General features: G+C 38.8%; 1 protein-coding gene across 7 annotated transcripts in view; it reads right to left on the bottom strand.

The window, feature by feature from the left end:
- Positions 1-15,623, bottom strand: part of SUPT3H (SPT3 homolog, SAGA and STAGA complex component) — a 260,596-nt gene that overhangs the window by 19,820 nt on the left and 225,153 nt on the right. For 2 of the 7 annotated variants that reach the window (XM_085576231.1, XM_085576232.1), the window contains exon 11: positions 1-15,623. This exon is cut by the window's left edge and continues 16,023 nt beyond it; it is cut by the window's right edge and continues 14,165 nt beyond it. The exons of the other annotated variants lie outside the window; for them this stretch is intronic. The gene's annotated coding sequence lies outside the window, so the exon portion shown is untranslated. 7 annotated transcript variants of the gene reach the window in all.

Below are 15,623 nucleotides of genomic sequence, written 5' to 3' on the forward strand. Positions count from 1 at the left end.
GAAATTACCTTAAAGTTCCAACCCCTCTGCCATAGGCAAGGATACTTTCCACTAGATCAGATCACTCAGTCACAGCCTGATTCCTAAAATTCCAAAAGCAGTCACAGTCTAATTCCTCTCAATTTTAAGGAGCCTCATGTCAGTAGCAGCAGAGAATAGAAAATCAAGATTTAGCACATAATTTCAAAAGAACAGTAATTGGTGGAATTGATTTTGCTGAACAATAGCTGGGTATTAATCCATAATCTGAAGAACAATGGCAGTGATCAAAAGGTACTATAGTAAACAGAGTTTCTTTTTATTTTTCCAGTGGTATCCTTACTTCTAGAAAATAACAAATATTGAAGACAAATTCACCTGTATCATCCTGAAAATATCAAGTAAAAAACTAAGGAGTTCTAGGAGGACCACCAGGAAAAGATAATGGGAGACACTGACATAGAAAGAGAACAACAAATCTGACCTAATAAATCACAGAATTCACAATTCAGAAATGACTATTCCACAATATTTTAGATATAATTTGGCTAGTTGTTCTAACTCTTTGTTACCAGTCAATGACCTTCAATATACTCTCCACGGGAAGAACAAAGTAACATCTTCAGAATTTGCATCCATTTGCCCAGTCCAGAGACACAGGCCAATTAAGCACTTTATACTAAGGAAGATTTAAAATGAGACATGCAATTCCACACAAGACCATTTAAAGAAGTTGTTTTTTGTGGCTGCCAGACCAGCAGTCTGCTATTGTCAGCAATAAGTTTTCCTGCGTGGGGCAGAAACTACCAAGAAACGATCTAAGAGCAGCACGAAGATGGACAAATCAACAGCCTTCAAAATATTTTTTTTTGTTGATGAAACATCCTGGAGAGAGTATAAAAGCCAATGCATGATTGACCATGGCAAACCAAGATTTATTATGGAGCTCTTGAGGGAAGTGATTGGCACAGCAGAAGTAAGTCTTAGCTCACCACAGTTTTCTCCATTTTTCAAATCACAATTCCTGTAAGTATTCCTTCGCAAGAGTTGAAAGGCAGAAGAGGTATCAGATTGGCCAGTATGACTCCTTTTATATCTCAATTCCTAATTATCCCATCTTTTAAGAACACAATAATAGCATATAACTTCTATAAAGGAAATCAATAGAAATTTCAGCTTGCATTTTCAGAAGAGCACAACCTCTCATTAGCTTTATTAAAAAAACTTACATTTTCTTCTAATATTTTTAACTTTCCAAATGACTGATTTCTTTCTAATTTCTTTTATTTTTGGGATTTCTCCTTTCTGGAATGAAGAAACATGGCATTGAAATATTCCAAAAACATGAAAGTACTTGTTCCAGCTAGGTCCAAGTACCAAGATAAAACACACAAAAGCTTTGCTTTCAGACTTCCAGCAAAGGTTTGTCAATCCCCAGGTCTGAAATACACTTCAGAAAAGTGCAAATAGAGTTCATAGTGATCTAATCAACAACTTCTTGGGATATCCAGGACAGGAAATAGGTGCTAATTTAAAATGAGATTTTATATTTTGGACTGTCTGTGAAGATAATTAACATCTATAACTACTTTTCAAAATATAAACTTGGCCTTTGAATACTAATACAATTGAAAGAAAAAAGAAATTCCCAACAAAATGGGGAATAGAAATAACAAGGTGATTTTGAAATCCTTGTAAGGTTCCGAGAAGTCTCTTTGGTCTTTGACTCTTTGGCTGGTGATGCTGGATATATGCAAACAGTAATCAGTTCCAGGCCTGCAGTAGCAGCGCTCACTCATAATAGAGTAAAATTATAGCTTACATAGGAACTAAGAACTGAGAGAAATCTCTGACTATTTGGCAAAGAAAAGTATCAGGAAAGCAAGAGGGGTTGAGAATAAAGGTTGCATGGAATAAGAAAAGAAAATTATACTGTTCAGACTAATTACACAAAATAGAAGAGAGGCGGAAGGACAGCAGCAGCAGAAGGATTACAAAGAAAGCTCAGGAGTAAATGGATGTGGCACAAATCAATGAATTTGAATTTGACAACGGGGACATTGAGGGATCCTGATCCACACATCGTTACCCATGGAGAAATGTCCCTGCAACTGCAGTTACATTTTCACCAGCAGATCAACACATTGTCTGATGGACTGGCACGTGTAATGGCAGTCTTCAAAATGAAATTCAATATACTCCTGTTGCCACTGGAAACCTCACCTTCTTAACCAGGCCCTGCTAATGCAACCAGTTGGCCTGGAAGGATGCCATGTGTGATCATCTCCTGTATTACAGCTTTCTTTGTTAATGCTGGAAATAAAACCTCAGGCACGATAATACCAAGAGTTAACACACACCAGCACATCTATGCCAGCTCAAACCAGTTACATTTTTCTGACTCTGTGGTGGTTTTGAGTTTTCGTTCGCTCATTCCACCTCCTCTGAACAAGGACACACATGGATACCCAAAAGCAGCAAAGACTTTCTACCAAAATTATTCTCCTTTAGTAACGAGACCACAAAAGGCTGAAACACACAACACTGTCTGCCACCACCCTACTCTGGCTGATTGTCTTTTAATAGCTACAATAATGTTGTGCAAAGGAATAATATTCCACATCCTCCACTCACTGGGGAAGGGTCTGGAGCACAGGTCTGATGAGGAGCAGCTGAGGAAGCTGGGGGGACTCAGGCTAGAGAAAAGGAGGCTCAGGGAGGACCTGACTCTACAACTCTCTGACAGGAGAGTGGAGCCAGGTGAGGGTTGGGGTCTTCTCCCAGGTAGTAAGTGACAGGACAAAAGGAAATGGCCTCGAGTTGCACCAGGGGAGATTTAGCTTGGACATTAGGAAAAATTTCATCATGGAAAGCACAAAGCACTGGAAGAGGCTGCCCAGGGCTGTGGTGGAGTGACCATCCCTGGACATATTTAAAAAAACGTGCAGATGTGGCACTGAGGAACACGGTTTAGTGATGAACTGACAGTGTTGGGCTCCTGGTTGGTCTCAATTATTTTGGGAGTCTTTTCCAATGGAAATGATTCTATGAGTCTCCCAGGCAGTATACAGACAATTCCAAAGGAAAGTGTGCATTAGCTGAATCTGCTTCTTTATGACTAAAACAGGAAGTTCAGTACCCTTTTATTGTACCTTTTTATTTTTGAAAGGTTGCCCAAACAGTTCCAAGTTGAGTTGAAGCAATGTTATTGATGTCAAGAAGCCAAGATCTTTCGCTATGCCTTGCTGAATGAGGAAGGAAGAAACTGTTTGTGCTCAGTTGTCCTTTGCCTCTCCAGGCTAACTTCAAGTCAAAGAAGCAGGAAGAGGACAAAGATGAATAAGTGAAAAGGGATAATGTTTATCTTTTAACAAAATCACAATGTTCTGCTCCTAGCTCTAGCAGCCAAGACTCACTGTTGCATCTTTAAGACAGATAGTCTCTTCTCTGAGAGACGACAGGCTAATTATACCCCTCCTGCCAGAGGGAACTCACACATGCAAACCATTATGTAAAATATAATTTTTTTCTTTAAGAATACTCAAGATCATTAGACATGGTTTTTTCAATGCTAGAAAATCAAGCCAAAAATGAAAATAAACAGTTTCAAGTATTCGCAACATAATTCCCTCATGCATTTATGGAAATATAGTAAAAAGCGCCTTAAAAATGTGGTTTGACATTTCATGCTGCTCTGTTTTTCTGTTTTTCCAGTTCTCAACATTTGCCCTCTTGTCCTGTATCATTTCAGTTCCATGGCAGTTTGAAAGAGATGATGATGGCAGCCTTTGTCATTTCTACAGTGCTTTTCAGCCTTGTTGCAATGGGTGGGTGACAGGAAACATCCCAAGGACTTGGCACAGATGAAAAAAATGCTTTATAAATTCTACTCTGCATAAACCAAATGTGAATTCATTGTATGCAAATTTGGTAGCACCATTCACCAAGATAATTACAGGTACAGCATTTCTTCCTAACAGTGTGCTTCAATAAACTCAGGTTAAAGAGAAGATCAACTTATTTTAACAGGGAAATACCATCCCTTTTTTTTTAATTTTTTTTTTTTTCTGAGCTGCTTTTCCTCCAGAAGGTTTTCTGAGTACATAACCACCTTTGAGAGCACTTTCAGACAAACATGGAAAAAAATCCCCAGGTCTGACTATGATCATGGCTTCATCTCATTTTTATGCAAGGAGAAGTAAAACCCTGCCTATCTAAACTAGTTGGTATTTTAAAGGTTTTGTCCAGTTTATAAAGCACAGGACAATTGACAAACCAAACACCATGGTCTAATGGATTAAGCAAGCAACTTCATGCTACAAATTCCTAAGTTTTAATCCAGACTCTCTTGGTGCTCACCTTCTTGTCCATAAAATTGAGATAATATTTATCCTCTACTTCATGAGGGTGTTGTGAGAGTGAGTAAATGTTTGGACAGCTCTTCAAAAGGTCAAGTTCTAACTGAAGTAAACTGTTTCCTCAGATTCCCATGATATGATCACAGCACCTTCTCCAGAGCTTCTCAGATCACTTCAGAATAACAATCCACATTCATAACCATCCACATGCATAAATCACAGAATGGTTTGGATTGGAAAGGACCTTAAAGATCATCTCATTCCAGTCACTCTGTCATGGGCAGAGACAAAGTCATGCACTGATTTAGGGCTTAAGAGTGATCTCACCTGTAAACTCATGTATATAAATTATCCTCATACCACGCAAATAGTTCAGAAAAACTACAATAAACTTTTAATTCATTACTGAAGCAGAAGTGCCGTGTCCCAAGGTGTTGATAATGCCAGTTGATTTTAAAATTTTGATTCAATATCTGAATTGCATAAAAATATAGAGTGGAAAAATAACTTATTTTTAAGAAAATCTTTTAAGAACCATTAGATATGTCAGCAACTGATGCTCTGTAAAGGTTCAAAATAAAAGCTTTAAAAAATCCCCTGCTTTATTAGAAGGGCAATTCCAAAGACTTGACACACTGTATAATCCCATCAGTGGTTAGTTCTCAACAAATAAGTCACACATACAGAAAAAATACTCTAGACCAAGGCAGGAGGAAAAAAGAGGTTAAATCGGTCACAAGCCAGGTTTTTCCTCAGTTTTAACTCATAAGTGATGACATAAAACCTAGAAAAAACCCAGCTCCAACTTGAAAATGATTTAAATTTGCCAGTTCCAGCCATTTCTGGAAGTGAGCCAGCCTTAATTTGGATGTAGACTTCTCAAAATTTGCACAGCTCTAACTTTAACCTGCTGCAGCCTAAAAAGTAGACCTGGTGAAGAAATACACAAAAAATATTCCACATAATTCTGCACAAGTGATGGTCTGTTCTCTCCATGTACCCGAGCTCGGGATCAACTGCTTCGTTCCAGGAGCAGATGGTGCCGTGTCTTTATGAGCAAAACTGTCCACCTTCAAAATTCCTTCTGTACCAATCTAATGCTGCATGAGGATAATGCTCACAAGAGGGAATAGGACTTGTTTTCCAGGAGGGAATATTTTCAGAGTCGAGCTTGTAATTTCTATTTGCAAATCTCCAAATTCAACAATTCCTCAGCCTCTATAAACTCGCAGATGGAAAGATCCTGTATTTGGAATAAATAATGTCTGAGCTTCACCTTCATTACAGGGCATTTTCTGTTAGAAGAGTGCTATATCCTGACTCCTGGAATACACAGAAGCCCTTTGTGGTAAAGCTATCACACTGGGCTGCTCCAAGTGTGCAGCTAGGAGGCTCATATTAGTAGTACCATGGAAGGACTGGGGGGAAAAGAAAAAAGAAAATATCACGACAAGCATCGACTGGGAATCCTGACAGCTCTCTCAGGATCCTGCCTAAAAATTGAGGGTATTTTTCTATTTTAATATGTCAAAATGAACTTCTGTACTTGTTTTAAAAATCTCAACTTTGAAACATAAGTCCATTTATCTTTTTACTATTTTTCCATCCCTTTCCCCAAAATCTGCTGGTTATTAAAACACTGCTGCACAAATGAAAGTGGTTCTGCTTCATAACTTGCCTTCTCTTTTCCTTGTGTACACACACAATGAGGTCATTATTTCCCCATTATGCTCATTCTCACAGGGACAGGCTTTGATGTCAAACAGCAAGTGCTGTGACTTCACTGTAGGTACCAAGACCCCAGAAGGACTGTGTGAAAACATTACCAGTCCACACAAGAGATATCCAGTGCCTGGACCAAAAGCCAACAGGAGCTTTGGAGCAGGCCTCTGGTCATCAGGAACATATAACAAATATTGAAACTGTACTGGGGCACACAAGAACATCCCTTGCAGCCACACAGTGTTTGATCAGAGGATCTCAAAGCACGGTTTGCCATCAATCCTCCCACTCACGCAATCACAGAATGCTTTGGGTTGGGAGGGACCTTAAAGGTCATCTATTTCTATCCTCTGCCATGGACATAGACACCTTCCACTAGATCAAGTTGCTCAAGGCCCCATCAACCTGGCCTTTAATGAAATTAAAGGAGACAAAAGGTGTTCTTACAGGAAAGCAAAATGGAAAAAAAAAAAAAGTTTCATCAACATCTGCAGTTCAGACAACCCTGAGTTAAGCAGCCCTGACGTCTGCAGTGTGCAGTAATTATTATCACCACTATTATCAATAAGCATCACGTGGAAATGGACTCAAGTTGTGCCAGGAGAAGTTTAGATACTAAAAAACAACTCTTCACAGAAAGGGTTGTGGAAGAGGCTGCTCAGGGAAGTGATGCAGTTACCATCCCTGGAAGCCTTCAAAAATGTCTGGCTATGGCTTGTGAGGACATGGTTTAATGTTGAAAATGGTCATGCTGGTAGGTGGACAGTTGATTTGATGATCTTAAAGCTTTTTCCAACATCAACAATTCTGTGATTCTATGTAACAAGATGAATTAGATACTGAATGCTGTTGAAGAGGACCTGACATGTCAGTTCTTTAATACAACTGGAATTTCTGTATTTCAGTAGTTAAGAACAACTTATTTATAAAATAGAATTGACCCCATAAAGCCACTGAGGCAAAGGTACCTTTTTTCATAGCTCAAACAGCATGTGGCAACCCCATGAAACCATGTCTATGGCTTCTCTGAGGGCCAGGGTTTAAGACTTTGGCTTTAGAGCAGTCAACATATTAAGACTTGACCTCAAGTTCAAACAGTCTCAGGGAATATTCCTGGACCCTCAAAAAAGCCCTTTACACTTAAACCACTTTACTAGCCCCAGGAATGCAACTACCATTTTTCAAAGCCAGGACACAGTTCAGAGGTATTTGGAGGCCAGAAGCCATTCTCAAAAGGCAGCCTGGAGATGGACATCCTATTTTGGAGAATAAGAAAATGGAAGAATATGAACATGGGTAATGCCATGTTTCTTAGCCTGAGTATATCAGAGAACACAAACACAGTTCATCTCCTGGCAAAGCCATAGATTTATGCAATCAGCTCCTCTGAAAAACTTCAGCCCAGATAGCTGGAGAAGTGTCCTAATTGAGTAGCTAATAATCACAGTGCCAACCAGCAGACTTTCTGCCTTTAAAGCTTTATTTTCATAGCCATACTAGAAATATGTTTTGGTGCGGGAGTCGAATGTGAGGCAAAACAGGGATCTTTGTGTTGCCATTCAGGCTGTGTTTCTATGCTGATAAGGTCTTGTTTCACTAATGATGGGCAAAAAATAGCCTTCATTTCCAGAAAAGCTAAGGGCTTTATCTGCCACGGCCTCCCAGGAAAGCAGTGTCCTTGTGCCTCAGGATGGGCAGCCAGCCAGCTTGGGCTCAAGTGCCTACAAGGCAGAAGACATAATATTACAATTCATATCAGAAAACACTGTAATTTGCTTTTTGCTTACAATTTTATCTGACAAAAACAAGGCAGCTGAGGAAAAAGAAACAACAGAAGGTGTGCCCAGCTGCTGGCTACTCCTTTGGCCTGTCTAGCGGGGAATGCTCTACTTGAGTCAGAGCAAACTATCAGGGCTGATAAGGACAGCAATAACAAAAATATTGGGCTAAGAGAGCTGTTCATCAGGATGAGACAGAGAAGAGCCCAGCAGGGCAGAGTCTAGAGGGAATAGCACTAAAAGTTAAAGAGAAGGTAAACAGGGATCTATTATTTCATCTTTCATGTAAGAGAAGGCAGGGAAAAAAAATTAGAGTTGTTAGGGATGGAAGGAACCTCTGGAGATCATCCAGTCCAACACCACTGCCAAGGCAGGGTCACCTGGAGCAGGTGACACAGGAACTTGTCCAGGTGTGTTTGGAATGTTTCCAAAGGGACACTCCACAACCTCCCCGGGCAGCCATCCCAGTACTCTGCTGCCCTCAATGGAAAGAAATTCTTCCTCAGGTTGGAAGATAAACTTCTTGTGTTTCACTTCATGGCAATTGCTCCCCATCCTGTTACTGGGCACCACTGAAAATAGTCTGGCACCACCCTCTGACACCCTTCTTGGAGATATTTATATGGATTGCTGAGATCCCTCTAAGTCTTTTGTTTTCCAAACCAATCAGACCCAGCTCCTGCAGTCTCTCCTCATAAGAGATGTTCCAGACACCTTGCATCTTTGTATTAATTATTTAATCCTATCACCGAGAAAGTTTAATACATGAATATTTAGATCAGATAGAGTTCTGTTACAGGAAAACCTTTTCCTGGGAAGCATAAATTAGAAAAAAAATCACAGTGATGAAGGTAGACTTTTAGTCATTATTTATTCTTCTATTTCCTCTGTTCAGTCTTAAATGCTAAGTGACATTCTTTACACTTCACTGTAATATTCACATCCCATATTTGAGTGTTTCAAAGCATAAGAGGCACTTCTAGGATGTAACATTATGCTGAATAATCAAATCCAAAAAGAAGGGAGAAGAGAGAAAAGTCTAAGATCATGATAGTAAGATCACTAAACACAAGCAAATGACATTGCAAGCTACCAAGGACTTTTAGGAGCTATTCTGGATGAGTGGCACAGTCTCTCTCTGGATTGTGGAAGAGCATATTGAACTCCATATTTAGATTTTTTTTTTCCTTTTGAAACATGCACATCACATAACCTGGTTAAATAATCTATTTTGAGTATATGTGTAATGTACTGAATATTTTTATTTAAGCTGTAATTCACAACAGATAAGGCATTTCTGGACAATTATAACATGTCTCTGGTAGCATTTTAAGGCACGAAGCCAAAAGCCTGGATGAGTTGAAATACCTGAGATGTGCAATAATCCCTTGAAAATGATCTGGATTGTATTACAGCTATTACACAATGCCATACTTATGTGTATAAAACCCAAAAGTTGGGCTGTGTATTTAGCAAGTTTTATTCACAGTATTCAGCTGCTTTGGATATGGTCAGTTATATATGGAACAAACTTTATGAGAGCCTGTTGTGATAGGACAAGTGATAAAACAAAACAAACTTATCCATTTATTTTAAAGCAAAAGAGGGTTGATTTAGAGATAAGACAGAAGTTAGATATAGGTATATGGCAGAAGTTTTTCACAATGAAGGTAATAAAACAATGTCACAGGTTGTACAGAAAGATTGTGGATGATCCACCCCTGTAAACACCCAGGGTCAGGAGTAAAAGGGCTCAGAGCAACCTGATACAGGGGAAGGTGTCCCTGCTCATTGCAGAAGTTTGGAGTAGATAACCTTTAAAGGTTCCTTCCCCCAAAAACTATTCTATGAGTATTCATCCTTAAATGCCAGCCTCCTTTAGCAGCTGTGACTGTCTCCTCTCCCCCCCTCACCATCCACTTCTTGTCATCACTTTAGGATTTCCCTTTAAAAAACTTGCTTCTTTGATTTTTTTTTTCCCCTAGGGTCTACAATAATTCAGTCTTCTTCTACTTATCTATTTTTAGGAAGTTTCTGTGCTGGCTTTAGCAAGGGACATGTGTATCAATAGTGCTTACACCTCTCTTCAGAATGCTCACTCCTCTCTTCTGCCTGAGCCTCCCTCTCCATCACTGTCCTTGACAGCTCCAACCAAATATTTCTCCTTTTAACCCACATCACACACCTCAGATGAGAGTTGCATTCAGACTCTGATCAGCTCAGTGAGGCTTCAGGTTGTAGCTAAAGGCCTTGGGGTGTGATTTTAACAAATGTGACAACAAATGAGAGAAATCACCAAGAGTACCATGGATTTTCAAATACCACATTTTTCTATATTTGGGTAGTTGCCATGCAAGTAAATATCTGTCAATCCATAACAATTAAATTCCTATAAACATACTATCTAATTTTTATCTATTATTCTGTCTAATTCTTGATACATAACTTGTTTAAAGGCCTAGGATGTAATAACATTACATTAAAAAACTAAAAATAATCCATACAAAATACTTAGAAACAAAATATTCTGTCTGTGTAGAGTTTTCAACAACCACTACTAACATGAAATAGAAAAGCCCAACAGAAAAAAATCAGCTTTTACCTAAAATTATTTTTACTAATTTTTATAAGTGAGAGCTCCTATAACTGCAATTGAAATAAAGAAAATATATTCATATAATTAACAAAATAGGATTATAAAATTGGTAAGGAAATGCAGAGCTAGAACAGATACCAAATTCACTTTTCAAATCACTGAGCTATTAAACAAAAAATCAGAAAATAGTATTTTAAATATAAAAATAACTTGCATTATAAGTATTTTAGGCTTCATAAAAAAAAAAAATTATACTGTATCTAGCCATTCTCTCACTAACATCTTACATTGCTCTCTAACATCATCTTCTATATCAAATAAAATTAAGACATTCCAAAATATTTTTCACTTATTTAATGTGCATTGATATAAATTAACTTTTTTTCAGTTTTGACCATAGACATCTCTCAGTCCGAGCTAAATCACTCCCCTCCACTTAAAGTCAGTGCTGAAAAACATCTCGTTTAGAAAGGATATGCAGATCTGAAAGTACCCTCTCCTACATGCCTGAATTTTCCTTTTTATGGAAAATCTGAACTTCTTTATTTTAACCACATGAAACTCCCAAATTTATTTGGTTATAGATGTTATTTGAACCCTGTTAACCCCATGAAGTTGAGGTTGCTGAAAAAAAGACTGGCTAATCATGAACACTTTCCTCAAATGATACATTATTACTGTTTTCCTTTAAATTTCAAGCCAGTTGTCAGCAAATCAGACTGTTAATGGAAATGCCTGGAATTGTAGTTCCTGCTTTTTCAATGACTGACAGAGGGCAGGTTTAGTTTAGGCATGAGAGAGAATTCCTCCCCTGTGAGGATGGTGAGGCTCTGGCACAGGTTGCCCAGAGAAGTTGTGGCTGCCCCATCCCCTGGAATGTTCAAGGCCAGGTTGGATGGGGCTTGGAGCAATTTGGGATAGGGGACGGTGTCCCTGCCATGGCAGGGGTTTGGAATGAAATGGTCTTTAAAGTCCCTTCGAACCCAAACCATTACATTACTCTGTAATTCTAGATTTTAGAAACAGCCCTTCCAGCCTGCTGCACCTTAAAGACAGGAGTTCCTCATGGAAACAAGACTGCACTGATCTATTTTTACAAACAGGAGGAATTTAGGTCCCAGAGTATGAACTGTTCTGAATTTAAACTCCTTACAAACTGGAAAGCGAACAATTCAGTAAAGCAAACACCTTTCATTCATATGTAGGATGAAAAAATCATTAAATTTATAAAATCTGAGGCGATAATGAGGATTCAGAGAACCATTCTTGTGACTTGCTTAGACCCCACCACCACAGTATATTCAAGCTGAGGCACTGGACTGCATCCTCTGCAAGTGCATCCCACAATACTCACCAATCACCAAATATTGTTGTATTTATAGACATATGTAAGATTTAAATGAGTTGCAGCATGAGATACCCTCCTACACTAGGAGACATCTGGTACAGCCACAGCCACCAGGGCCCCTGCTGGGTGACAGCAGCTGGGTGGCCCTGCAGCCTGGTCCAGTCTGGAACACTCCTCTCTGCACCAGCTGGGGATGTGTCTTGTGCCTTTGCAGGATAAACAACACACCTTAAAGTCCCATTTGCAGCGTTCTCCTCTGCCAGTCCAAGCACTGGCATTAGTAGAGTGTAAAGGGACAACATTAACCTGGCTTTGCAGCAGAGAAAAACAATGTTCAGACAGAATCATTAATAATAATAATAGCAATAGTGATAGTGGCAGTAATAGTAATAAATGAGTCATTATTATAATTTAAAAAAATTTTTAAGCCATTTTTCTGGGAAGGGCAGACACAAAAGCTATGTTTCATTAATGAACACTCTGCCCAGAAAAGTGCACAGCTAAGTGTTAAAACCTTTTAGTTTGGCTTAGAAAGAAGCGACAAGCAGATAACCAAATTGGTCCTGAAATATTTAATCCCGGAAATCGTATCTCAAAAAATAACCTTGAAGCCATAAAATAGCTGTTTACCAGGGCTTGCTCCACTTTGTTATGAACACTTTGAGTCGGTGCTAAATTAAGAAAGCGCCTCAACAAGGCACAGTCCATAAGATACATTATCGGGTTTTAGGGCAAAAACAGGCCTATCTTGCCACCAGGAATAACAACTTCGTATGAAACCCTCTCAGAAAAACACATCTCCATTTTAGTTTTGTAAAGGCTTGTTTTCCTATGAAACACTCTAATAAAAACATACCTGTAGCTGTTAGTTTTGTAAAGGCTACTTTCTGACTGACCTTTTCTGAAGCACAAACTCATGCAAAAGGGCCAGCTAAACTCCTTGCTGCCCATGGATCCCTGCTATTGAAATCATGGTATATTTTGGGCTGCCTCTATAGAATCTACTTCATAAACATGAATGACATCCAGGACACTCCAGTAACTTGAAAAGTAGAATATGACAGCAAATTTAGCCTCTAGCACATTGGTTCAAATTTCAGGCTTATAAAAACCTACAGTTCTGGAGGGGGAGGACCATCTTTAGTACATTTTGAGACCAGATGATGACAGACTGGCTGAGCTTCCGGAGAAGTCCTATCAACACTTTGGTGGCTGGCAGCACAGCTACTGGAGCCAATTAGATTAATTAAAACTACATGACATGCAGGCTTCATGTGCAATTCCTAACGTGGTTAGAAGGGAGACAAATATGACACAGTACAATTTTGACTATAATGGGTACATCAATAAAGCCTTTGGAATGCAGGTCTTGAATCCAGGGAATGGTGATAAGACAGAAAACCTGAATTTGCACAATCCCTAAATAGGCACCCAACAGCACTGTGAAACTCAGACTCACTGGGGCTGGAAGGCCCTTCTAGAAATTGTCTGATCCCAGGTGAGCAGGTTGCTGTGGGATGTGCCCACTCAGACAAATGGCCAGACAATGCCACAATAATTAGAATAAAACATAAAAAAACTATGCAAAACAGTCTCCCTTATATACCAAAATAACACATAAATAGAATTCCCTATATAGAGAAATTATTCAGGGAGGGGTGTGTGTGTGTGTGAAAGAGATCTCAATTAATTCACTCCCCTCACTGCCACACATTTGGGCTACACTTTATGCACATTTTTGTGACCATTAAAGGCTTCCATCAATGGAGACATGGAGTCTGAAGTTCAGCAACATCCTTGACAAGTGGTCTATCCACATCAAATACAGGAAATTTTGCAAATCACAAAATCACAAAATCATTTAGGTTGGGAAAATCCTTCTGGTGGTACCATTTCTGGGCTCCTCAGGACAAAAGAGAAATGGAGCTCCTGGAATGGATTCAGCAGAGGGTGACAAAGATGATGGAGGCACTGGAGCATCTCCCTGGTGAGGAAAGGCTGAGGGAGCTGGGGCTGTTCAGCCTCCAGAGGAGGCACAGCTGAGAGGAGCCCTCAGCCCTGGGTGTCCCTGTGAGCAGGGAGGGTCAGAGCAGGGCCCAGGCTCTGCTCTGGGACCAGCAATGGCACCAGAGGAACGGGCAGGGACTGGTCCCAGTGAGTTCCACCTGGACAGGAGGAAGAAATTTTCTGTGCAGGGACAGAGCACTGAGCAGATTGTCCAGAGAGGGAGTGGGGTCTCGTCACTGGGGATATTCCAGAACCCTCTGGACACAATCCTGTGCCCTGTGCTCTGGGTAGTTTTGCTTGATCAGGGAGTTTGGAGTAGATGATCTACTGTGCTGCCTCCAACCAGAACAGTTCTGGGATTCTGTGATTCCCTAAAGCAGCCATGGTCACTACACTGCCTTCAAAAAGCAGGTGCTTGAATTTCTCCTCCTCCTCTGCTATTACAAATCCATTCCAGCATGATTAGCATGAAGAAAAAATGAGGTTTAAACAAAGACATAATCTTGTTACTGCTCCTTGTACAGGAATTCCTACCATTTGTGCAGAAACACAGCACACAATTGCTGATGTTGGAACTGAAAGTTTTTCATACCTGAATTTTAGATCCACCTCCTCAATTTGTGTATGTGGCTGTTGTCAGGATTTGGATTTTTTATCACAGTAAAAATGCATGTATGTGCTCAGTATATTCAGCATTTACATCTATTAATAAAATAATAGTGTATATTATAAAATAATACTGAGCCAAAATGTTAATGTAGTTTCTTCTATGTGCCAAAAACTCGTGTGGGCATGTGCATAAAGAATGTACATACTCAGAGAGACACTAACATCTTGTAATGCAATATGTTTCTGTTATACACACTCCAGACTTCCTAACAGCTGCATATTTTAATATACATAAACCCATACTTGAAAAATAATAAAATGTATTAGTTTTCCACATTAGGCATTTATGACCTAATTTAGGAGAGTATTACATCTTTATAACTTTTAAAAGACCCATTTTGATAAAACATCCCCATAAACAGACTGAGAAAATCGGGGTAACAAGCATCTGTTGCTGCATTGTTTTCTTAATGGGGTAATAAACTAATAACACATTTTTATAACTTTTCACAAAAATATAAAGTATTAAAATTGAAACTGATATTGAAAAATGTTCTCATGGTACATTTTATTTTATTTTTCCACTATGTAAAGTTACAGTACTTACCAGATTAATATTAATATATCTTAATTATGTTGACAAAATGGAAATTTGCCAAAGACATTCAAAGGATGGAAATAACTTGTTATTTCCACTAGTCCAATTAAGGTGGTGCATTTAGCCCATTTTATTCATAATATAGGAGTAATATGAATATTTATAAGAATGTATAGAGATGCCACATACAAAAATAATGACCCAAACTTTTGGAGGGTTCTAAAAAAAGTTTATTCCATTAGCTTTTAAAAGCAACTGTGCTTTTTTTCTTTCTAATCTACCTGTTTTAATAAATAATTACCAGAACGTTGTTTCTATAAACAAATGTCAAAAATTACAAAATCAATATCTACTTTCCAAAACCTCATGTTATGTTGTTGGGATGCTTATTTTTCCTTTTAGAAAAAAAATGATCCAACTGTGTTGTGTAACACAAAATTAATGAAAATATATTGAAAATTGTAATTCTGAAGTGAAACTGCTATATTTAGGAAGGCAAATTTTGACTTACTTGCTTTGAAACTACTAATGTGAACATCAGGAATTCAAACTGAATAAGCTGCTGACCTTCATTCAAAGTGGATTTTCACATTTACAGTTTACCAAAGCACCAGCAAAGGATGATTCA

Source organism: Lonchura striata, chromosome 3, assembly GCF_050655825.1.
Source record: "Lonchura striata isolate lonStrDom1 chromosome 3, ASM5065582v1, whole genome shotgun sequence".
In the NCBI taxonomy this organism is placed as follows: domain Eukaryota; kingdom Metazoa; phylum Chordata; class Aves; order Passeriformes; family Estrildidae; genus Lonchura; species Lonchura striata.